The sequence below is a fragment of the Triticum urartu genome, chromosome 4A, assembly GCF_056163025.1.
Source record: "Triticum urartu cultivar PI428250 chromosome 4A, HENAU_Tu73, whole genome shotgun sequence".
Lineage (NCBI taxonomy): Eukaryota > Viridiplantae > Streptophyta > Magnoliopsida > Poales > Poaceae > Triticum > Triticum urartu.
In genome coordinates, this window is record NC_141876.1 from 529,387,577 (window position 1) to 529,411,398 (window position 23,822).

At 52.2% G+C, this 23,822-nt stretch overlaps 1 pseudogene; it reads right to left on the reverse strand.

The window, feature by feature from the left end:
* Positions 1-491: 491 nt before the first annotated feature.
* LOC147976437 (protein FAR1-RELATED SEQUENCE 5-like) lies at positions 492-2,966 on the reverse strand (annotated as a pseudogene).
* Positions 2,967-23,822: the final 20,856 nt, after the last annotated feature.

Consider the following 23,822-nt stretch of genomic DNA (forward strand, 5'->3'; position numbering starts at 1 on the left):
CTCTCTCAGCCGTATATTGCAAAAACATTCAAACCTCCTACTGTGGGCCGTTAGATCTTTGTGAACTCGTATCACCATAGAATCTACGGTGCGGGAGCACCTCATATTCTCCCGTGCGAGAAAACATAAGGTGCTCTCGCAGCTTGGATGCTACGGTGATACGAGCTTCGAGGTCGTTTGATGTGAGATCCAATGGCATCTGAGCTGTCTTTGTGTTTGTAAGCAGTGGCTGAACTCTTTGGGGGCTTTTCTGCAAAAAAAAACATTCGAACCACCGAGGAGGCGTTGGGTCACAAATCCAACGGCTCCGAAGAGCTTGTATCACCAAAGCATCTAAGGTGTGGTAGCACATGATATTCTTACATACAGGAGAATATGATGTCCTCCTTCATCTTAGATGCTACGGTGATATGAGCTTCGAGGTCGTTGGATATGGGATCCAAGGGCATCTGAGTAGTTTTTGTACATATTGTGTATAATTCTCAAACTCATCAAGGTTTCCTGTAAAAATATTAAGACATCATGTGAGCTGGTATATCTCAGATTTACAAGCTCCAAGCAACTCGTATCGGCATATAGCATAGAAGGTACGGGGGCATATGATATTCTTCCAGGGAGGAGGGGTGGGGTGCACAACCAACCGGTGGTTGGGAGGGTGGGGACAAATATAATCTAGACAACCCTAAACAGAGCTTCGCAATTTTATCTAAGGTCGAGGGGGTGACCACCGACAATCATAGCTCCGCCTAATTAAACACAACATTTGCATGTACTGTAGTACTAGACTTAATATTCATGTTTTAGTTTCATGTTCGTTTTAAATATTGAATTGAGGACCATGCATGTCTTACATTTTACTCCCTTCGTTCCTAAATATTAGTCTTTTTAGAGATTTCAAGTGGACTGGCACATACGGATGTAGATTCACTCATTTTGCTCCGTATGTAATCTCTTGTTGAAATCTCTAAAAGACTAATATTTAGGAACATAAGGAGTATTTTTGAATTCGTGTCATACATGCATGGTTTGGAAAAATAGATGCACTATACTTATAGGATTGTTGTTGTGTTCGTGTGTGGGTGTCTGTGTGTGTGGTCATATGCTTGATACATACAAAGTTTTCTCACCTCCATATTGTTCATCTTTTAAATTTGAATTTGCATTGAAAAACTTAGCAGGGATACCATGAAATGTGAAATCCACGTTGAGATCACTATATCACAAACTCACTCTAATTCAACAACTCATCATAAATCAATTACCACGTTGAGATTAGTATTTGCAAGGGAAATACGGGCATTGTAATACACATAGATTCGTTCGGCAACTTAAAAGGTTCCTTTCGTATTATCGAATGGTAGGACCCAACGGCGTACCAGCCAGACCTTGGCTCGTGTTGATCCTAAAAAATAAAAATAAAAAAAACCGGGCTCGTGTCCTTCTGGTGGCGTGCGTGGTACACACATTAGGCAACCCGAACTAGTCGAGCCTTTGCGTTTCGAGTCGAAATATCTGGCGGCCAGAATTCTAGCCCTAGGAAATTTCTTGAACATCACTGGGATATAAATGAGAGCAGCACTTCACTCAAGTGAATCAACTGTTAATTCAGTAAAAGGTACTGTCAATGAAGCTGTAGCATCCAACTCGGCCTCATTCTTGCGGATACGTGATAAACGGTGATCTGAGTGCTCTAGCAAATCAACAAGTCACATTCTCCTATCCAAATTCTTATGAAGCCTAGAGTTTAGGCTTTCGCTACGCTGATTGCTCTGCATGCCAAGGAAATATCTACCTTTCGTATAGGCCCTAGACCACTTCTTCCTCAGCTCGTACATCCTCATAATCCAAGCATCTTTTTCAAAGATATCATAATCCACCATAAACTCAACCCAACGTCTCTCAAACTCATCGACATCCTAGATTTGATAAACAAATTTCCTAAAATCCTTGAGCTTTTTCTTCCGTAGGTGTCATATCATGTTTTGCTCGATGTGCTAGCCGCACAACCGGCGATCTGTATTGGGAAACACCACCGCTATTGCCTTCACAATTGCATGGTCACCATCGGTGATTACTGATCTAGGATGTTTCTGCTGCATTGACTCCAAAAATGCTTCAAGCAACCACACAAAAGATGCCTCAGTCTCAGCTGAAATAATACTGAAGCCAAACACGGTCGTGCTGCGATGGTGATTCACTCCTATGAAGGGGACAAATGGCAGGTTGTATTTGTTCACATGATAAGTTCTATCAAATATCACGATGCCACCAAAGGCATCGTAGTCAATCCGAGACTGTGCGTCTGCCCAAAAGATGTTCAACAGATGCCCTTCACTATCTATGGTGTACTTGTAAAAAAAATTGACATCCATGTCTTTTCGGGCTGCCATATAATGGAGCACAAATTCAGCATCACGGCCTTCTATCATTTCCTTCTTGTACTTGGCAACAAAATTATACAAGTCCCGAGGAATAAAGCCTACCTTGCTGAAACCACCACTATCCTTCTCCATTAGTTCCATTATTTGATGTATTCAAAGGCCACCAATTCCATACTCAATGACATCAGCCTTTTGCAGGTCACTCAGCCCATGATGTGACCTTATGTAAGTTGTCTGCTCAGGCTTAGTGAGTGGATGGTTATGTTCGTCCACAAAATCTTTTACAAACCATTCACCATTATCCATACGAAGCTCAATATGCATCCGAGCGCCACATCCACAACGTGACATCGGCCTAGGAGTTCACACCCGTTTAGTTTCTTCAAAGTGCTTCCTCGCCCGATATCCTTCTTTAGAGCAGACATAGAGGCGCAGAAAAGCTATGTTCGTGTCCGACTTCCTAGTCAGTTCTTCCTTTCTAACACCAAAACCCTTTGACCGAGCATATGCATTATAGTAATTGTAACCTTCTTCCTCGCTGCCAAAATTTTGACTAATCACCGTGTCATATTCTGCAATGTCCTCCAGAGTGGCACTCCCATATTCCATGTCAAACACTGCAATTAGTCAACTTTGCAACTACAATTCATCATCTTTTCAGGAAGGGTCACATATCGGAGCCATTAGGCAAGTCCACATACTCAACCATCATTTAGTCTTCTATGATTGCTAACACTCATCGCATACACATGAGCAAAACGTTTCAACCGGACACAGAAAGATAGGGGCTTATAGTTTCGCCTCCCAACGAATTCACCTCGAGGGTGATGTCAACAATAATAACTCATGCAACCCATATTCAGCTGGACATATGTGCCTAGATATTTCCTCACCACATGATGCTTGCCAAAGGAGAAAAATAAAAATGAATAGAGAGTAAACTTTGACTCTTTGCATAAAAGTAAATACATAAAAGTAAATGATAGTCCCTTCGTAGAGGGAAGCAGAGGTCGCCATGCGCTTATTTGTTTGTATGCTCAACCCCTTAGTGTAAAAGAACATCACGTTGTATTGCCCCTTGTGATGGCAACCTTTATTATGCAGTCTGTCGCTTTTATTCTTCACCATTGTCGGGGGTTGGGTGCGACATATGCCAAAGGATGGCTTATCATGGTGGGGGCGAGTAGAATGTCGCCGGTGCCTGGAAACGGGATAAGGCAAAGACATGCATGCCGGCAAATCTTACCCAGCTTCAGGGCTCTCCGGGGAGATAATACCCCTACTGCTGCTCTACGGGGTCTCCGCATGATCACTATGTAAAGTGTTTACACAGTTGCTCCTTGAGCTGTTTCCTGGAGGTAGGAGAAGGCAAAGGCTAGCTCTCTCCTTCCTATATGATCTGGTCTAGTGCTAATGGGTTCCAACCCTTTGCATGGATGCCCTGGGGGGTTTATATAGGCCTGCCCCCCAGGGGTACAATGGTAATCCGGCTGGGCACGGGCCCAGCCGTCAGTCCCTCTGGTCGCCGTCTTATCCGCCGACTCCTGGGGCGCGCCAATGGGTAGGCCACGCCGACTGGCTTGGTGTGGGGCCGACGGGCCGCGTCCGCCGCGGGCGGGTCTTTACCGGCTGCAGATTACTGTAGCCGTGCCTCTAATGACGCATGCTCGGTCATGAGGTCGTGGCGACAGCCCCGCCATTTGGCGGGCGATCACTGTGGCCACTACTTGTCATGTCTGATTAATGGCGCATGGGGCCCGTGGGAGGGGCCGGCCGACTTCTGGTGGCCTACTCCCATCCGGGCCGACTGGTGGTGCTTTCGCCGTCTTTCGTACGCCCGCCGACTGGTGGGACCCATCATCCCTGGGTCGTACCAGCAGGCCGTCGTGGGCACAGGGCTCCGCCCCCTGGGGCTGATGTCAGGGCCGGCATGGCAACAGTGTCGCGCCGTGCGGAAATCTTCGCGGGTACGGCATACTGTAGCCACGCCTACCCTTGGAAAAAGGGGTGGGAGTGGTCCTCACTGTGGCCACTCCCTGTCCCGTCCTTCTTTATGAGGGCATGGGGGTTGTTGGCGTCGCGGGCCGACTCCCCAAGGTTGGCTTCTCTGGAAGTCACCGGTCAGGAGTCGGCTTATCCTGAAGTCGTCCCTGGGACTCGGCCGTGAGTGAGCAGCCGGCCGCCTCGCCGCCGACTCTTAGAAGGTGGCTCTTCATCTTGGGGCCTCGAGGGGCGCAGTCTGCCCCGATGTATTGAAAGGTTCTGGGCCTGGGTTGGCCTACCCATGGCCCATTACTCCGACAGTAGTCCCCGAAGCTGGTGAGGCTCCGAGGGCGACATGTCGTGGAGCCTCAACAGTTTCCTCTTTCCGGCGGTCGGATTTGGGCTTCGTTAGCCGTCTTCCGTCAAGCCGACTAGTCGGAGTCGGACTTGCTCAAGGCCGACTTGCCCCTTAAAAAAGTTTGAACACGGTGGCGGAGTTCAGGTGGCGTGCCTGATAAGCTTCCGGGCCGCCACCCGCGGTTAACATATCGCGGGGCGCCACGTGGCAGAGCTAGTCTGATCGCCCACGCGTGCGACAGGACAGGCCTACAGGCGGGGCCCGCCACTACCGCGCCTCGGCATGCAAACGGATCCGTTGCGGCCGCGCGGACGGTTGGGGTTCCCGCGCGGTTATTGCGCGTGGTAACTTCATGTGGTAAATCCTGGGGGTTGTGGGGTCCCGGGCACAGTTAATCCCACGTCCGCCCCCTCGACTTCTTAGCCCACGAGCCTACAAGTAGGCGGGGGGAGGGGAGCGGCAAAGCGCGCGCGCCCATTCTCCCCACTTCCTTTTGCTCCTTCTTGCTTCTTCTTCTTCTTGCCGCTGCTGCTCCGAACCACGCCGTGCCCGCAGCGATGAGCTCCTCCTCTGCCGCTGTGCCTCCTGATGTTCGCTCCGAAGTGTGGGACGGCTCCGAAGTTGACGACGACGACATCGAGATCCTCCGCCAGACATGGCGGCTGCCTGGCAGGGACTTAGTGCGGGTCCGCCTCGCGTCGGAGGGAGAGATATCACCGGCGCCGGAGGAGGGCGAGCGGGTCATATTCCACTCGCACCTCATGCGCGGCCTGGGACTGCCAGCGAGCGGCTTCTTCCGCTCCTTCTTGGAGTTCCACGGGCTCCAGCCGCACCACCTTACTCCAAACACGGTGGTGCTGCTGGCTGCCTTCGCCACCCTGTGCGAAGGCTTCCTCGGCGTACTCCCCACCATCGAGCTCTGGGGGGAGTTCTTCCAATCCAAGCTTGGCACACACGTTGCCGGCGTGCCGGCCCAGTGTGGTGCATTCATTGCGATGCGGAGATCAGTGGCCGACAATCCATTTCCCACCATCGCCCTGAGTCGGTGAAGATGTGGCAGCGGTCATATTTTTATGTGAAGAACGTTGCCCCAGAAGGCAACTGGGTCAACCTGCCGGCTTACGAAGCCGGAGCGCCGGTTGGAAGGCTCCCCAGCTGGTCACAGTGAGCCAGGACGCTGTCTCCCGCTGGTGCCGCCGCCGTCGCACGACTCCGAGTGCTGACGCAGTCGGAAGGCCTGACCGGGGCCGACTTGCTGGCCACCTTCGTGGCGCGCCGAGTCCTCCCACTCCAAGGCCGACCTCACCTGATCTGCCAGATGAGCGGTCATCGGGACCCGAGTTGGATGTGCTCCAAGGACATGCCTCATGCGGAGGTGGCGAACACGGTGAACTACATCGCGAACTGCGGTCTCTGGTGGACTGGCGGTTCGGCAAGGAGCCGTATTCGCGCGCCAACCCCCCGCCTCTTGTAAGTCGTCTTCCTTCTTCTATTTCTTTTGCTGCCGAGTTCGACTTGTCAAGTCTGACCGTTTTTGTTTTGAATCAGAATCCTCTCGTCCCTCCCTCAGCCGGCACCGCGGGGCCGGCTCGTCTCAGTTTTTCCCCGATCGGGCGGAGAGCGACGTCGACAATCCCGACTTGGGGGCGGCAGCCATGGAAGCCGACACCGAGGGAGGAGGAGGAGAGGCAAGCAGCTCCAGGCCTTCGGCCACTTTCGTCGACTGGCCTGACGACGAGGCCGAGGGAGAAGTCGCCCCGCGTCGCCAGCCAAAAGCCGGCCAGCCAAGCGCGAGTTCCTCCGCAGGCTTGGACGCTCAAGGCGGTGCGAAGAAGCGCCGGGCCGGGCCGAGTACGCTTGGTGGCTGGACGAAGAAGTTCAAGGGAGCGGCCGCCGCGACCAAGCGGGAAGAGGCGGTCGCGAAAGCCAACCGCTTCCGCAAGGAGGTGAAGAAGCCGCCGCTGGTCTCTCCGTAAGCGCCTCCGTCCCTTATCTTTATTATCTCTTTGTTAATCTTGTCTGAGTTTTTCATATGCTTTTCTCACCTCAGGGATCCCCTCACTCTTGAGAGGGTTGCCGCCGCCTCCGTCATGGGGTCGATGGAGACGTCTGCCACCACTCAGCGGATTGACCCCGCCGCTGACCTTCGGGAGGCGACGGAGCTGAACGCACGGGAGAAGCGTGAGGAGGACGAGGCTGCCCGCCGGGAGAAAGCGGAGGCCGAGAAGGCGGAGGCCTCTGCCCTGAAGAAGCTGGAGGCGGCCGAGGCCGCTGTTGCGGCAGAGCAGCCGGCTAAGGAAGTCGCGCCCCGGCGGTCGGCGGTGTTCGTCACCCCTTTGAACTCCGCACCGCCGCCCCCGGAGTTCACGGGGCAGTCGGGGGAAGCCGGCGGCGAGTTCCCGATTGTGGAGAGGCGGCGACGACGCCCCCGTGCCAGACGTGGTCGCGCCGCCACAGCCGCCCCTGCCGCCGTCTAGAAGCGCGCCAGGCAAACAGCTGGCGGATCCGCCCTTGCCGCCGACTGAAGACGAGGCCGTGGCGAGGCTGCTCCTTCAAGTCGGCTCGCCAACGCGCCGTCGTCTTGGGAAGGCGACTTCGGCGCCACGCCCCTTGGAGACCGGCACCGCCAGCTCGACGATTCCAGACGCAAAGGCGACGAGTGCCGCGCCCATTAGGTGGGTGCGAGGAGGCGGCACGGGCCCGCTGAACCAGGCGCTTCTGGATGTGCAGACGAAGCTGCGAGCTGAGAGCGACGCCATCCAGAACTGCACCAAGGCGCACCTGGCGTCGCGGGCAGCCATCCGGGTATGCTTTCTCCTTTGTCCCTGTTTTCTTGTTTCTCTCTGTGGGGGCGCGCCAGCGCACCCACTGGGTGTAGTTCCCGAGTTATGGGCCGGCTGCAGAGCAGGCGGCCCAGAACTCCAATTGGTAAGTTCCGGGTACTAACCTTTATTCTGAAATACTTGTTGCAGGACTATCACAACCTCCGTGTCACCGCCTTCAACCGCAACGTTGAAGAGCTGGGCAAGCGGACTGCCGACTTGTCGGAGAGCCAGAGTGAGTCCTTTTTCTTCTTTGCGGGGGCGCGCTGGCGCACCCGCGGGCTGTAGTCCCCAAGATTCGGGCCAACTGCTGAGCAGTCGGGCCGGGGCGGCGACCTTCTTCGTTGATGACTTAACGCCTTCTTTCTTCTTTCTCTTCAGAGGCCAACGCCGCTCTTCAACAGCAGCTGAGCGAAGCCAACTCCGCGTTGCGCGCCAAGGGGGACGAGTGCAGCAAGCTCGCCGCTGAGCGTGATCTGCTGGCCGCACAATTGGCGGAGCAGAAGGAGCTGCTTACGAAGACGCAGAAGGAGGCGGAAGAGGCGGAAGCCACCCTCCTGGCCGAGTTCGCGAGCGAGCGCTCCTCCTGGACCGACAAGGAGGCAATGCTGGTCTCCGGCTTCCACGAGATCGAGGACCTTGTCGACAGTGAGCTTCTTTGCTTTCCTTCTTTGAGCCGCTGACTATAGGTCGAGCCTACTCCTGGTTTTTTTGACTTGTTCTTCATTCTTTCCGTCTTGGCAGACTTCTTTCCCGGCCACTCGCAGGACGCCATTCAAGCTATTGAGGCCGACCGCGAGGAGCGGAGGGCGGGTGGCACGGAGATCGCCACTGATGCCCCTCGGACTCTTGACAAGCATATTCTGAGCACTGGGGCTCGCCTGCGGCTGGCCCACCAGATGCTGCGCCGGCTTCAACGTGTCAGCGCGATCGCCGCCCTGTGGCCAGACGTGCAGGCTGCACGCACACCCAGTCGGACTGCCGATTGGCTGGAGGTCGCGGTTGGCCGTCTTGAGGCCTGGAAGGGTTCCTCGGCCCGGGCCAGAGCGTGCCGAGCCTTGGAATTTGTCAAGGCGTGGTACCCGGGGCTGGATCTAGACCGGCTGGCCACACTCCGGTCAGAGGCCTAGCCGGAGCTAGCAGCCGCGGAAGATGCCCTTGTCAAGCGTGCGGCGGCGATCGCCGAGTACACCGACACCAGCATCTTTGTCCTCGAGCGGGCTGAAGACGGCGAGGAGGTGCCGCCGGAGTGGTTTGGGCTGAACCCCGACTACGACGAGGACTCGGCAGAGGTGATTGACTCCAGCGTCGAGGAGGAAGACGAGGCGGAGGACGGGAGCGAGACGGAGGCACCGGAAGACGGAGCGGATGGCCAGCCTCAACTCGACCGCGCCTCCAGCAACGAGCCGTGCCCGCCCGAGGCGACTACTGCCGGAGGTGATCAAGCCGAGACCGCCCAGCCGGCCGCCCCAACGTCCAACACCGCCGTCTCCTCCGATCCTCCAAACCCGTCTGCCGCCCCCTAGGCTGCCACCTTGTCTTTGTTTTATCTGTTCTAATAGTTTTTGAAGAACTTGTTAATTTGCACAATTCCACCCACAGGGTGTATTTTGAAATTCTGCTCAAAAATTCGGCCAAGGGCCTTTGTTATGTAAATATTCATCCGACTTCTATCCTTCTTGCTCATCGTTCTTTTGGCTTTTTTCCTTTGCCGTCTTCCCTCAGTTGTCGTCTTTGTCAGTCAGACAGCCGCTCCGCGGACTGCTGCTGGATCAAATTCTTGGTCACTTTGGGAAGGCAAGTACTTAGCCGTTTTTAGGGTTGTTTTAACAAGTCGGATAGAAGGTGGCAAGCCGACTATTCAAGAGTCGGCTTGCGAAAAAAGGCTGGAAGCCAGCCTTAAGCTATGTTTGTGCTTTGAGTCCTTAGCCATTTTTCATGTGGACGCCCATTCTTCCTCACTCCTGCCCACCAGACAGTCGCTCTGCGAGCTGCGGCTTCTGGCAAGAGACGTTTTAGACGCCCCACACTACTTGTCCGACTGCAGGAAGCATTTCATAGCGCAGGTCAGCAAGTCCCCGAGCCGACTAGTCGAACCCAGTGCCAAACGGCATAACAAAGAGTAATATACTCAAAGGCATATTTCTTATCATATAGATAAAAGAGGGCAGTCCCCGAGCTCTTCTCGGGGGGGCCGAAGTCTTGGTACTTTTAATACAAAAGGTAGCATGATACATACTGCATTTAAATGTAAAATTTTCGGAGGAGATTTGCATTCCATGGCCGCTCTGTCTCTTTGCCGGAGTCGTCCCTCTTGCGTGCTCGGGGCTTCTGAGCGTCGATCAGGTAGTAGGAGTCGTTGCCCAGCACTTTGCTGATGATGAAGGGGCCTTCCCAAGGTGCCGACAGCTTGTGCTGGGCAGCTGTTCGCTGGATTAATCGGAGCACGAGGTCGCCCTCCTGGAAAGATCTCGGCCTGACCTTCCTGTTGTAGTATCTGCGCAAGCTCTGCTGGTAGATGCTGGACCGGCTGAGTGCCAACAGCCGGCCCTCTTCCAGTAGGTCGACGTCATCTTGCCGTGCTTCTTCTGCTTCTTCCTCGGTGTACATGGTGACTCGCGGGGAATCGAACTCTATGTCCGTTGGGATGATGGCTTCAGCACCGTAGACGAGGAAGAAAGGCATGAAGCCGGTTGACTTGTTTGGAGTCGTGCGCAGACTCTAGAGGACGGCTGGCAACTCATCGAGCCAGCAGCCAGCCGAGCGCTCCAAAGGCTCGATCAGTCGGGGCTTGATGCCGGACAGGATGAGGCCGTTTGCTCGCTCCACCTGGTCGTTTGACTGTGGATGGGCGACGGATGCTAGGTCCAGTCGGATGCCCTGTGTCGCACAGAAATGGGCCAAGGCGCCTTTGGCAAAATTCGTGCCGTTGTCGGTGATGATGTTGTGTGGTATGCCGTACCGAATTGTGATGTCGGAGATGAAAGTCACGGAAGTCGGACCGTTCAGTTTCTTGATTGGCTTCGCTTCTATCCACTTGGTGAACTTGTCCACTGCGACAAGTAAGTGAGTTAAGCTGCCTCGTGCCGTCTTGAATGGTCCCACCATGTCTAGACCCCAAATTGCGAAAGGCCAGGCAATGGGGGATGGTCTTGAGTGCAGAAGCCGGCTGATGCAGCTTGGAGCGGAACTTCTGGCACCCTTTGCATTTTTGGACCAATTCCTTGACCTCTTCTAAGGCCGTTGGCCAAAACAAACCGTGTTGGAATGCTTTGGCGACGAGTGCTCTTGAAGCCGCATGGTGGCCGCACTTGCCTTGATGGATGTCTTTGAGAATTGCTTGGCCTTGCTCTGGCTCTACGCAGCGCTGGTAGACACAAGTGACGCCGCGCCTGACCAGCTCTCTGTTGACTATGGTGTAGGCTGCCGCTCGGTGTTGTACTTGTCGAGCTAAGGTCTCATCAGTCGGCGGCTCTTTGCTCACTAGAAATTTGAGGATGGGCTGAGCCCATGAGGGTGCTGCTATTTCTTCGACTGCCAGAACTGCGACTTGGACGAGGGCGGCTGGGCTGGGAGGCGGCGGGTTGGAGTCAACAACCGCTTGCTGGATTAATGAAGTGCCCGGGCCGACTGGCGCGGCTCTTGGGCCGAGTTCTGGAGTCTTCTGGCCAGCCGCCGCAGTCCCCGGGCCGGGTTCTGTAGTCCCTGGGCCGGCCTCAACTGTGGCGGCTTTCGAGCCATCTGCCAAAATCCCCGTACCGTCTGCCGGGGCTCTGGAGTCGGATCCGACTTCTTTGGGAGGAGCCGGCAAGAAGATGGAGTCTGATTCTGGTGAAGGCTTGATAGACGGCTTGAGGAGGCGTTGAAGGGCGACGCCGGATGGTATTGCTTGGCGGGTAGAACCGATTCGTGCCAAGGCGTCTGCTTGGTTGTTGTCGTTTCTTGGCACATGGAGGAACTCGCACCCCTCGAAATACCCACTGAGTTGCTGCACGAGGAAACGGTAACACGCCATGTTTGCATCTTTGGCGTCCCAGTCGCCAGACGACTGCTGGACTACTAAGTCCGAGTCGCCATAACACAGGATCCGGCGAATGCCAAGTTCTTTGGCAAGCCGGAGCCCATGAATGAGCGCCTCGTACTCGGCGACGTTGTTGGAGGCGGCGAAATGGATTTGCAGCGCGTATTTGAGCTTGTCGCCTTTAGGAGAAGTGAGGACAACGCCGGCTCCCAAGCCGGTGCGCATCTTGGAGCCGTCGAAATGCATCCGCCAATGGGTGGAGTCGCGTGCTGGAGGTAGGTACTGGGTCTCGGCCCAGTCGACGAGAAAGTCGGCCAGTGCTTGTGACTTGATGGCGGTGCGGGGCTGGTAGTGGATGGTGTAGGGAGCCAGCTCTATGGCCCACTTAGCCACTCGGCCAGAAGCATCTCGGCTTCCGATGATCTCGGCAAGTGGGGCCGTGCAGACCACAGTGATTGGATGCTCTTGGAAGTAAGGCTTTAATTTCTTGGCGGCAAAGTGCACGCCATAGCACATCTTCTGGTAGTGGGGGTAGTTCTGCTTGGAGGCCGACAGTACTTTGCTCAGGTAATATACCGGTCTCTGGACAGGTAGTGCCTTGCCTTCCTCCTTGCTTTCCACTACAATGACTATGCTGACTACCCGGCTGGTGGCAGCGATGTACAGGAGCATAGGTTCCTTAGGAGTCGGAGCCGCCAGAACGGGTGGAGTAGTCAGCATCTTCTTCAACTGGAGAAAAGCTTCGTCCGCCTTGTGGTTCCACTCAAAAAAAGTGGTCTTCTTCATGAGCTGGTATAAGGGGAGAGCTTTCTCGCCCAGCCGACTGATGAATCGGCTAATGGACGCCAAGCAGCCGGTGAACTTTTGCACGTCCAGCAGTCGGCTGGGTACCTCCATCCTCTCAATGGCCTTGATCTTTACAGGGTTGCACTCTATGCCGCGTTCAGAGACCAGGAAGCCAAGGAGTTGGTCGGCTGGTACTCTGAAGACGCACTTCTCAGGGTTGAGCTTAATCTGGAATCAACGCAGGTTCTCAAAGGTCTCCTTGAGGTCTTCCAGCAGTGTTCCACGCTTTTCCATCTTCACCACCACATCGTCCATGTAGACGTGGGCGTTTCTGCCGAGTTGCTTGAGGAGGCACTTCTGCATGCAACGCTAGAAGGTGGCGCCGGCATTCCTCAAGCCGAACGTCATGGTGAGGTAGCAGAAGGCTCCAAACGGCGTGATGAAGGCAGTCTTCAGTCTGTCAGCCGGGTTCAGCTTGATCTGGTGATATCCTTAATATGTGTCCAAAAAGCTCAACAGCTCGCATCCGGCAGTGGAGTCTATCACCTGATCAATTCTTGGTAGAGCAAACGGGTCCTTGGGACAGGCCTTGTTGAGGCTTGTGTAGTTAACACACATTCGCCACTGCTTGTTCTTCTTCAGTACCAGGACCGGGTTGGGTAGCCATTCTGGAAAGAATACTTCCATAATGAAGCCGACTTCTAGGAGTCGGGCTATCTCTTATCCGACAACTCTTCTCTTTTCTTCTGACAGGTGGCGCAAGGGCTTCCTGACCGGCTTTGCATCAGATCGGACATGTAACTTGTGCTCGGCGAATTCCGTTGGTACACCTGGCATGTCTTTGGGGGACCATGCAAAGATGTCCCGATTCTCACGGAGGAAATCGATGAGCTCGCCTTCCTATTTGCTGTCGAGGTTTGCGCCTACGACAGCGTACCTCTCTGGGTGCTCCGGATCCAAGGGTATCTTCTTTGTCTCCTTGGCCGGCTTGAACGAACCCTCAGCCTCCGACTCCTTTGGGTTAGGTGTCACCTCTAGCTGCTTGCCGGCCATCGCCACAACCCGGTCAAGGAGCCGCTTCTCGGGCGCGATCACCAGGGACTCGGCCAGCCGACTACTCTCAGCCGCACAGGCAGACGACTTCCGGTAGTCGCCGGCTACGGTCAGAATCCCCCTGGAACTGGGCATCTTCATTTTGAGGTAGGCGTAGTGGGGTACCGCCATGAACTTGGCCAGGGCGGGTCGGCCAAGTAGTGCATGGTATGGGCTCTCGAGGTCCACCACCTCGAACCAAACTGACTCTTGATGGAAGTGATCTTTGTCTCCAAAGAGGACGTCCATCAGGATCTTGCTGATTGGTGAGCAGGAAAGCCTAGGAACAATGTCGTGGAACACAGTCCGGCTGTTCTGAAGCTGTCTTTGCTTGATTCCTAATTTCTCCATGGTGTCCTTGTACAGGATGTTGATGATGCTGCCTCCGTCTACCAGAACTCGCGAGAAACGAGCAGCTCGTCTATCCGTGGCAAAGGTGGCATCCAAGACCAAGGCATAAGAGCCCGAACTCGGCATCACCTCTGGGTGATCAGCCCTGCTCCAGCTGATAGGCTTCTCGGACCAGTGCATGAACTCTGGCATCTCTGACGCTACTGCATTCACCTCTTGTCGCTGCAGCCGCTTGTTGCGTCGATCATCAGCCATGCTGGTAAATATCACATTGGCTCCGTGCTCTTTGGGGTACTCGTCTTGTACTACGCCGATTGGCCTGACAGCCGGCTGCTGGGGCGGAGGCGGAGGCTGCTGCCCAGCAGGCGGGGGAGGTAGGAGGCCGTCTCCTTTGGCGATCCTGGTGAGCCAGTGGCACTTCCGGGTGGTGTGATTCGACGGCTTCGCGCCGCTATGGAACTTGCAAGGACCATTCAGAGTCTGCTCATATGAGAAAGCCGGCAACCAGTTGGGCTTGCCACCTTTCTGTCGCTTGGGTGGAGGCTGCCCATCCGGCTACTGGCCTTCAACTGTCGCGACCTGCTGGCTGCTGGAAGCCGGCTGCGGGGCCTTGCGCTTGTGGTCGTTCTGCTGTTGCCGCCGACTGGCGTCTCCTGCCGGAGTTCTTGGAGCCTGTGGGGCCACTTTGCCAGTTGCGCTAACTTGAATCTCCGCCTTCATGGAGGAGTCGGCCGTGGCATACTTGTCTGCTATGATCAGCAGCTCGTCGAGGGTTTCTGGCTCGTCGCAGAGGAGCTTGTGCTTGAGGAGGGTGACTTCTCTGCACCCGGCGGTGAAATATTCGATAGCCTGCACCTCGTGCACGCCCTAGCAGGAGTGCCGAAGCTCGGCCCAACGCGTGAGGTAGTCGCGGGTCGACTCGTTGGGGCCTTGCATGCACAAGGAAAGATGACGAGGCTTGGGAGGACGCTTGTACGTGCTTGTGAAGTTGCGGACGAATGCTTCGATGAAGTCGACCCAGCTGTTGATGCTGCGGGGCTTCAGGCTGTTCAGCCATGTCCGGGCCGTGCCCTGGAGCATGAGCGGAACGTATTTTACGATGACACGCTTGTTGCCATTCGCTATGTTGACACCCATGGAGTAGTCAACCAGCCAGTCCTCCGGCTTCACGGATCCGGTGTACTTGGGCGTGTCTCTTGGGAGCGTGAACCCCTTGGGAAAGGGCTCGTCTCGAATGCGGGGCCCGAAACAAGGCGGACCCAACTCATCTTCTTCTTCCAGCGCCAGGGTTCGGTGAAGTCGATCGATCCGGTGGCGGGCGTCGTTTTCCCCGACTCCCTCTCGGCGGTCAAGGCGGTCGCCGAGAGTCAGATGGTCAACAGGCGGCGGGGAGACTCGCCTTTCCTTGTGAGGAGGAGGAGGCGGACAGTCGTCCCGTCATTCTACTGCTCTCGGGCGGCCGTCTTGGTCGCGCTCTATGGTAATGTGAGTCCGACTGTGGCTGACAGTCGGATCCTTGTCTTTCCTTCCTCGGGCGCCGCCAGTCGGCGTCCGAGACGTCGCACCTTGATCTCGGCGAAGGTCGTCGTTTTGCCGCTGCGGCGCCTCCATGCGGCAGCCGGCCTCGTTCTGCGCGGCAGCCGCGTCGAGGAGCCGCTGGACTCGCTCCATCATCAGCGGCGCTCTTCGCCCTCGAAGTTGTCCAGCTCATCCGCCGCCGCCTGGGCGGCTCGAATGTTCTCCGCAGGCATGGCATACACAGGGCGACTTGCCCCGAACAGGTTGGCGATGGCCACGCCGCGCTGCTGGACCGTGCCAAGGCGGCTGGGCCCAGCTGGGACCGGCGAGCCACCAACAGCGCGATCTATCTCACGCTGGTAGGCTTCTGACAAGCGTCTCATGCTAGCCAGCTTCTTCACGCCTTCGACGAGCTCTAGGCGGCGCGCCTCCAATGTCTCCGCGTCAGCGTCTTCCGGAATGGGCGCAGTCAGGTCTTGTAGTGCCGCGCCAAGTGGGTCATGCGCTCCTCCGCCGAGAGCCTCGTCATGATCGATGACGAGCACCTCGGTGACGGTGCTTCCGTCGCTCTCCGCGCGAGGGAGAGGTTCATCGTAGACCACCACGTTGGTGGGGAACGCGTCGAGCGACGCGGTGTCGGAGTCGACCAGCATCGGGTCGGTGGAACCTACAGACTCCAAGTCCTCGGCAGGCTCGCCCGCGACGTGGAGTTGGTCGAGGAGGCCCGCGAGGAGGCTCTCGGGGTCGCCCGTGCCTGCGTTGGATGCAGGTTCGTCGAAGAGGCGAACCTTGCCGACAAGTTCGGCGAGGCAGCTGGCTGCGCACGCGATCTCAACGCCGTGCAGCGCGTCAGCGCAAACTCCGTCTGGCGTACCTGGCTGGCTGCGCTCGCCAGGGAGGAAAATGGTTCCCGTCCAGAGCAGATCTCTGGACGACGGTGCACCATGCCCTGCGGTGGGCGCCAAATGTCGGGGGTTGGGTGCGACATATGCCAAAGGATGGCTTATCATGGTGGGGGCGAGTAGAACGTCGCCGGTGCCTGGAAACGGGATAAGGCGAAGACATGCACGCCGGCGAATCTTACCCAGCTTCAGGGCTCTCCGGGGAGATAATACCCCTATTGCTGCTCTACGGGGTCTCCGCATGATCACTATGGTAAAGTGTTTACACAGTTGCTCCTTGAGCTGTTTCCTGGAGGTAGGAGAAGGCAAGGCTAGCTCTCTCCTTCATATATGATCTGGTCTAGTGCTAATGGGTTCCAACCTTTGCATGGATGCCCTGGGGGTTTATATAGGCCTACCCCCCAGGGGTACAATGGTAATCCGGCTGGGTGCGGGTCCAGCCGTCTGTCCCTCTGGCCACCGTCTTATCTGCCGACTCCTAGGGCCCGCTGACGGGTGGGCCCCGCCGACTGGCTTGGTGTGGGGCCGAAGGGCCGCGTCCGCCGCGGGCGGGTCTTTGCCGGCTGCAGATTACTGTAGCCGTGCCTCTAATGACGCAGGCTCGGTCATGAGGTCGTGGCGACAGCCCCGCCGTCTGGCGGGCGATCACTGTGGCCACTACTTGTCGTGTCTGATTAATGGCGCGTGGGGCCCGTGGGAGGGGCCGGCCGACTTCTGGTGGCCGACTCCCATCCGGGCCGACTGGTGGTGCTTTCATCGTCTTTCGTACGCCTGCCGACTGTTGGGACCCATCATCCTTGGGTCGTACCAGCAGGCCGTCGTGGGCACAGGGCTCCACCCCCTGGGGCTGATGTCAGGGCCGGCATGGCAACAGTGTCGCGCCGCGCGGAAATCTTCGCGGGTACGGCATACTGTAGCCACGCCTACCCTTGGAAAAAGGGGTAGGAGTGGTCCTCACTGTGGCCACTCCCCGTCCCGTCCCTCTTTATGAGGGCATGGGGGTTGTTGGCGTCGCGGGCCGACTCCCTAAGGCTGGCTTCTCTAGAAGTCGCTGGTCAGGAGTCGGCTTATCCTGAAGTCGTCCCTGGGACTCGGCCGTGAGTGAGCAGTCGGCTGCCTCGCCGCCGACTCTCAGAAGGCGGCTCTTCATCCTGGGGCCTCGAGGGGCGCAGTCTGCCCCGATGTCTTGAAAGGTTCTGGGCCTGGGTTGGCCTACCCGTGGCCCACTACTCCGACAACCATCACAAGTTTGTACAACTCTCAATTTTCTCTTACACTAAATGATATCACACTTTTAGAAGCAATTTTTACTGCCTTATTGCACCGATGACAACTTACTTGAAGGTTCTGACTCAATGCTTAGGTAGGTATGGTGGACACTTGAAAATAAGATTTGGGTTTAAGGGGTTTTGGATGCACAAGTAGTATCTTTACTTAGTGTGGAATTTTTGGCTAGCAAAGATAGGGGCAAGCATCACATGTTAAAGGATCCATGACAATATGACTTCTTTGTGAATATGGACAAACATAAATCATTAAGTTGTCTTCCTTATCCAACGTTAACAATTTTGGCATATAATATTTTTATGGGGGCTCACAATCACAAAAGATTTCTAGGATAGTATATTTATATGTGAATCTTCTCTTCCCTTATTAATTCTTTCATGAGTTGCATCATTGACCAATGCTATCTTTGTCAATCTCTAATAAAATTCTCTACTTATACTTTTCCTTATGTAGTGTCGTCACCTACCATAAGATTAGCATATGATCTTCTTGATTATTTCCTTTCCTTTTATTTATTTCCTTTCTTTTTATTGCTACAAGAAAGTAAAGAAAGCAAAAACTCAAACTAAACTTTATTATATATCTCACACACGATTACAAGTATAGATCACTAAGGAAACTCTCGAAAAGAAAGGATCGAACTAGACTTTTATTCATCTAAAGCAAAAGATAACTATGGATCGAACTAAAATAAGTGAAGGCAACAGATAGTGGGGATGATACGATGCCGGGGCACCTCCCCCAAGCTTGGCGGAAGCCAAGGGGAGTGCCCATACCTGATACTCAAATTTTATTTCCGTGATGAAGAAGAAGATGGTGGTGGTGTAGTATTCTCCAATATAACCATGAGTAGATCCTTCAAACCTTGAATCTCCCAAAGGCTTGATGAAGTAACTCACTGTTTTTCTCCACTTCAGCCATTATGTGTTTATTTTCCGGCCCCAGGAGTTCGTTCCTGCATTATTTTCTCTTGGGCGAGATATGTCTCAATTGGACGGTATGTGCCTACGAGGAGTATTCTCAAACCCATAATTGTGAATCAAAATGTGAAAATTGCCACGATGTAACCTGTGTAGAGGCCTTCTTGGTGGGATTTCTTCTTGCACTTCGAGGCCCTCTTGATTATTTGATGATCTCGTAGCTTGATGAGGATTCGGATGAGTAGAGATATCAGCCAATGTGTCTCTCTCGGAAGCCGGAGAGTGAAACCCAAAAGGATTTTCCTCTTCTTCCTCCATAGCAACTTCTTCAGCTTCCTCTCTCCTTAGATCTCCCTAAAACACCTCTGCGTCTTCTTCTCTGTTGTTGGAGGGTGAGGAAGACATGATGCTAGACTTACTAAATCTGTCAGGAAACAGTAGGAAAAGAAAACAGAAGATTTCTCCGTGATAAGGTGATCAATAGGTTCGGGGGGTATATAAAGATTCTTTTATCTTGGGGGACAAGAAAACTGTAGAAAAATGGAGTCCGAAAAGTACACGAGGTGGGCACAACCCACCTGGGGGCGCCTGCCAGGCGCGCCCTGGTGTCTTGTGCCCACTAGGGTACGCTTCCTGATTGTTTCTTATTTTCCTAATTTTTGTTATATTCCAAAACTGACAAAAAATATTTTTGCGGATTTTTTGGAGTCTGTTTACTTACCGTATCACGTACCTCCTTATTTTCACAATTCTGGAGTGTTCCGGAAGGACTCTTTTATGTGTTCTTCCAACGTCAAAGTTTGGATAATATTACTTTCAACATTAATGGGCGTACCTGGGATATAATGTTTTATTCGTTGCCCATTAACAACCTTCGGGTTAGTACCTTCGGCATTATTTATTTTGATAGCTCCAGACTGATAAACCTCCTCGATAACATAGGGTCCTTCCCATTTGGAAAGAAGTTTCCTTGCAAAGAATCTGAAACGAGAGTTGTACAAAAGAACATATTCTCCAACTTTAAACTCACGCTTTTGGATTCCTTTATCATGCCATCTTTAACTTTTTCTTTAAATAACTTGGCATTTCCATAATCTTGGGTTCTCCATTCATCTAATGAACTAATATCAAATAACCTCTTTTCATCGACAAGTTTGAAATCATAGTTGAGTTCTTTGATTGCCCAATATGCTTTATGTTCTAAATCAAGAGGCAAATGACAAGCTTTTCCATAAACCATTTTATAAAGAGACATACCCATGGGATTTTTATATGTTGTTCTATAAGGCCAAAGTGCATAATCTAATTTCTTAGACCAATTCTTTCAGGACCTATTGACAGTCTTTTGCAAAATTAATTTTATTTCTCTATTGCTAAGTTCAACTTGGCCACTAGACTGAGGATGATAAGGTGATGCAATTCTATGGTTGACATCATACTTGGCAAGCATTTTAGGGAAAGCACCATGAATAAAGTGTGAACCACCATCAGTCATTAAATATCTAGGGACTCCAAACCTTGGGAAAATAACTTCCTTAAGCATTTTAATAGAGATGTTGTGATCAGCACTACTAGTTGGAATAGCTTCTACCCACTTAGTAATATAATCAAAAGAAATGAGGGCTCCTTTGTAATACCAAAGGCAGGGTTTCAAATTCCAAATTATGGAATTAGGGTTTTGATGGGGGTTTGGGTGATGCAGATGGGTCTTGGCCAGCATTCAAGACAAGGGCAAGGTTTTGAAATGTTGAAAATTGCCTGGATCCACCTGATCATCCAGCAAATTTTGGAGGAAGATTTTGAAAAAGAAAGCTAGGAAGGAATAACAACACAAAAATTGATAACCCAAGTTTTGGGGTGTTATAGATAACCACTCCGCCCAAGTTCCCTTCGCTGTTAGAACAAGGGGTCGCATCCTACTTGAGTTATTCGAGCTAGTTTTCTTCGGTTTTTATTTGTTTTTTTCTTTTTTCTTCATTTCTTGTTTGGTTTCCCTTTTTCTTCATTCTTTCTTTTTTCTTATGTTTATTTTCGTTTTCACTGTATATTTTTGTATATGTCAAAAACATTTTTTTTGTAAGTGATCAACATTTTTTGTGTACACGTTCAACATTGTCAATATTTTTAAATACTTGTTTAACATTTTAATACTCATTCAAAAAATTCAAATACATGTTCTACATTTTCAAATACTCGTTCAACAATTTTTTAATACTTATTCAACATTTTTGAATACCTTTTCAACATTTTTAGTACTTATTCAACATTTTGAAAAACGTGTTCAACATTTTTTGCAAATACTCATTCACTAATTTTTAATACTTATTCAACATTTGTCAAATACTTCTTCAACATTTTTAAGACTTATTTAACATGTTCAAATACTTGTTTAATATTTTTAAAATTCTTGTTCAACATATTTTAATACTTGTTCAACATTTTTCAAATGTGTTTTTAAGCAGTGTTTTTTCTATATATCTATCTATCTGGGGCTCCTCCAGACACGAGCCACGAGAGCTATTTAACTATTTAAGCGATACAAAGGAATCTTCCTCCCATTTTCTTCTACTAGACTTAAAAACAAAAGAGAAAAACATGGAGGATCAAACACCGGTTTCCGAAATGATGCGGCTCATGCCTTCCACTAGGTTACCGTGCTAAGTTGCTGGGCGCAACCTTTGTTGAAGGTGAAGATCTGGTTTTTCTGTTTTTTCTTTTCTTTTTCTTCTCCATTTTTTCATTCTTTTTTTGCACTTTGTTTTCTTTTTTTCGTTTTATTTTGTTTGTTTGTTTTTTCTTATCATTTTTTGTTTTGTTTTCTTTTTTCTTCTCCATTTTATGTTTTTATTCCATTATTTGTTATGTTTGTTTTTGTTTTCACTCTACATTTTCATATATATATATATATATAAAAGATAAAAATTGTAACAAAGTAGACATTTCCTAACGCCACACACGGCCAACAAATGTCCCTACTCTTTTAGGCTCACATCAAGCTCACATCCAGTCGCCACCATCAAGGTGGTGTCCTTGACTTCAAAGAAATTCGTCAGTGGGCGGTTCTCAGGAACGGAGGCCGCAACAACATGAGTGGAGACCTTGCTACAGCGCGACTCAAGCGTGCAAGCACGAGTCGGGCTCCTTCCTTGGCGGCAGCTTCTTGGAGGTCGACCAGCGATCCCGGGCTCCAGCTACACGTTCGATCAACGGACCCAGGTGAACATCAACATCCTGCGAGATCCACACCGAACCTGCCGCACGGGTCAGCGCCTAGTGACAACACCAAGGCTGTCTTGATCCGGCACAACATACATTTACGGAAGAATACCTGCAACAAGTAACCACAATTAGCAAACATGGCGAGACGCCAGACAAAAAGCACGTCACAGAAGGACAAAGAAAGGGCATCCACCTTGGGCGACCTCCTGGAGCTTGGCTATTTGGCCGTATTGATCTGACAGTTCCACCGACATGCATTGACCGACCTCTCGCAGGGCGGTCCCTGAAGCTTCAATCTCATCCCGGATGGACTGGATTTGTCACCGCAGGTTGGCCTCTGCCACTCTCTCATTTTGCACCATTGCCCGGAGACCGGAGGTAATGTTTTGGTTGGAATCCCTAGCGTCTCGCATTTTCAACAATAATTCCTGGCAGGAACAGGCCTCCAAAGCATCCAACTCGGTGATGCTCTGATAATTGCTGGCCTCCTTCCAAACCAAGCTAAGACAACGACGCATCTCGCAATATTGCTCCTCGGCTGCTTCATCACAGCAATAACAAGCTATATCAGCAAAAAACAAGTCTACACCAATTAAATGCCAGTAAGCAGAAGGTAGGTACTCACAGATGCAATCGGATACTGAGGCCTCCAACGCAGCAGTTCAGACCTTCTCGCTCTCTAGCAATTGGCGCCCCCTCTCAATCTTCTTGGTCAGCAAAGCGCCGCGCTCCTGCAGGACCTACCAATGGGATCAAAAATCAGTACATTTACAGGCTGGGGTCTACAACACAAGCAATTACGAAAACAAGTGCACACATCCTGTCCACAGGCAATTACGAAATATAAGCAGCACGATGTGAAATAGAACACGACACGTCGGCCTAATCCAGAATGTAAAATCATCACTTAACTAACAAGCATCACAAGAGTATAATGAAAACAAAGCTAATGCATTAAAAGGAGGGAGCAAACAACAAAGAAAAAGCAGACTGGATAGATGGATTCCAGGCGAAACATTCAAAACTATACCCCAAATATCGTTCTTCTGTTACAGAAGATGCATAAACAATGGGGTTCCTTGCCCGAAATTCATCATAGTAAGCTTGGTGCAGATTACTGTATCATGAATAGGATATTTAAGACCAGAACACAAAAGAGTTGCTGTTACATGCATATGCAAAAAAATAAGCTCTAAAATTTGAACAGAGATGTTATTCTCTTACTAAGCTCTTAAATTTCTTCTCCCCGAACAGAGATGCTATTCTTTTGCAAAGCTTTTAAATTTATAAACAATTTTGATAGAAACATGTGAGACATCCCTTGCTTATTGCTGATACTGCAACTGTAGTTTACATGAGTCTACCTTTATGAAGCATTCATCCTGACAAAAAAAACAAAGGATGACATTGGAGAGAGAGAGAGAGAGAGAGAACTGGAACAAGGGCTCCAAGAGGAGGAAGCAAGCGAGGGGAGGAGGCGGCACGCCAGTTGCTCTGCTCGCTTCTCTGCACTTACACGGCTGCCTGGCTTCTGGTCCAAGCCAGAGAGGAGCAGCCGCCATTTGAGGAGCCCTGGCTTCCCTTCATCTTCTTCAGTGGCTCGTGCTGGACAGTGGGAGATAAAGCCCTACCATTCCCCCCTGCTGCTCCTTGCGCCCCACGCCAGCCTCTCCTCCAGGGCCGGCCCTGAAGGGGGGCAGAGGGGGCGGCCGCCCCGGGCCCCCCAAGCTGCAGGAGCCCCCACCCAAGGTACGTACGCTGCTAGCTTAGGCTAGCCCACACACACAGCTATGCATTATTTTGTTTTGGAAAAGGAGCTAAGCACTACATGGGCTGGACATGCAGATGTAAGCACGGCAAGCCCACACACGCAATCGCTAGTTCCTCGACTCATCATAACCGTACGTACTAGCCTCGAACGCGCTCCTGTTCGCTTTCCTAATTCCCCTTTCTTTCAACATCCAATCTTCCCGACCCCCCGGATCTGATTGCAAGTCGCCGTTTCGCCGGCGAGCTCCGCTCTCCTGTCTCCACTCGAGATGTCATCCACGTCGTGTCATCTCCGAGAGCACCATAATGACACGCCAGGTTGCCAATGGCAGTCCCCTTCATGTCATGGCGGAGCGCCCGATCAGGCCATTAGCGAAGCAGATCCAACCGCTCTAAGGTATACCATGTTATT